Source organism: Austrofundulus limnaeus, unplaced genomic scaffold (genome assembly GCF_001266775.1).
Source record: "Austrofundulus limnaeus strain Quisiro unplaced genomic scaffold, Austrofundulus_limnaeus-1.0 Scaffold130, whole genome shotgun sequence".
NCBI lineage: Eukaryota > Metazoa > Chordata > Actinopteri > Cyprinodontiformes > Rivulidae > Austrofundulus > Austrofundulus limnaeus.
The window spans coordinates 570,258-572,281 of record NW_013952532.1 but is presented as its reverse complement, the minus strand read 5'-3'; positions in this window follow the sequence as shown (position 1 = coordinate 572,281).

The window sequence follows — 2,024 nt, the reverse complement described above, 5'->3', positions numbered from 1 at the left end:
ACACACACACACACACACACACACACACACACACACACACACACACACACACACACACACACACTGCCAGACTTCTAGTAAGAATTATGAGGATTAGTACTAACAAGGGGTTTCCATTCACACATCACTAAACCTCCACATTAGACAGGAAACAATCAAATTTAAATGTTTACAATGAATAAAAAATGGCTGTACTGTATGTTAATTTACAGATGTGATTATCTTTACTAATGAATTYAAACAGTGGACAGTTTTAATTCAGGTTATTATGAGAAATGTTAAAGAATTACGCAACAAAGTTTCCCAACTAGATTAATACCCCTCCCAAAAAATAAATAAATAAATGAATAAATAAACAATTAGATAGATAAAAGCTAACAAAGAGCATGAATCACACTGCATGTGTTTTTAGGTATTTGTGTGTCAATATACATGAGTATATGGAAGYATTTTTTGTTTGTTTATTATAAAATGTAGCTTATGCGTATATTCAGACTGGAAGACTCCTTCCACCTCACATGCTCCATCCAATCGCCGCGCCTCATGCCCAGCTGCAGTTAATTGTAAGTTCCTCGCCCTGTTGTACCAATCATCTCACCCAGATCCAGATTCTCTTCACCTCGCCCACCCCTCTGCACTCCTGACCGACAGGGAATCCTCACCATACCCCCATCCACCATCTCTATCTCCTCCTCCAACCTCTGGCAAGCGAACAAAAGACTGCCGCTCCTCCCACCAAGCATCGCTGAGGATGTCCTGACTCCGCTCCGGCCGTCGTGACTTCTGGGCCTTCCTCCCCCAGCACCTCAAGTCTGCTTCACCACCTCTCCTGACGTACAAGCCTCCACATCCATTATCCCGCCAATGGATTCTCTGCATCTCTCAGCTTCTCTCATCTCCTCCATGGACACCCTCCACCTCTCCACATCTTTGTCAGCCCACATTAAGGGGCTTGCTGCCATCACCTTTCCTTCTGCTCCCRTGGCTCCATCTACCAATCAGCCAGCTCGGCCCCTTGCTCGGTGTTCACTCTCGCCAATCCCCACCTCGGCTCACCTTCAGGTAATGTATTCCCCTTTTATTTATTTATTTTTTCCTCTYCCTCTCCACTTCTCTCCATCCTCTCATTCGCAAACTTTTTTTCCCTTTTTCCTGCCCCTCCCTAAATTAGGCATATCACAAATGCCTATGCATGCCAACATCTCTCTTAGACTGTGCTCCAAAATTCTCCAAGGCTAATTCATTACCATGGTTTCCCTCATTCTTCCTTCCCCCAAGGCTGATCAGCACGTCGCTTCAGCTGGAGGCCTTACTGCAGTTTTCAAGTCCTCTGATCCCCGCCTCTCGAAAGACCTCTCTATAGGCAAATTTTTGGCTGCTTTCAGTATTTACCGTGATGTTATATGCTCTGTCTACCCAAAGCCCAGAGTCGAGTTAGATGCCTACCTCTCCCTAATTGCCGATCTCCTTCTCAAGTACGACCGCTCCGTGGTTTATCAATATCTTAAAGCATTCCCTTCAAAATCAGCTTCCATCCTCTCTCAGTCTGGTGTCTGTTTAGACTGGTCCATTCTCAATACAGAGATATTTATTATGCTCACACAAGCTGCCTCCTGCTTTACCTGCGGCGCAGCCGGCCACCCGCATGCTCAATGTCCCTCTCTCCTCTTTGCTCCTAGTGCTCCAGTTCTCAACACCCCTGTCTCCCCACAAGCACTCAGCCCTTAGATTGTTGTGGGAGAAAAATCCAGATTTTTAACAACTCACCTCTTTGTAACAATTTCAATGAAAGTGTCTGTTCCTACCTGGCCTGTCGTTATCTCCACATCTGCAGCCAATGCAAAGACGCCCATTCAAAGTCTGTCTACCCTCGCCGTCAAACTCCTGCCAAAAACCGTTGATGATTCAAAGTTCAATTTCTCATCACCTTTCTAACCCATAATTATTCCGGAATTGGCCCTTCTCCTTCAATACCACCCAGATCACGCATTCGTTAATTTCTTCATTACCGGGCTCTCTCAGGG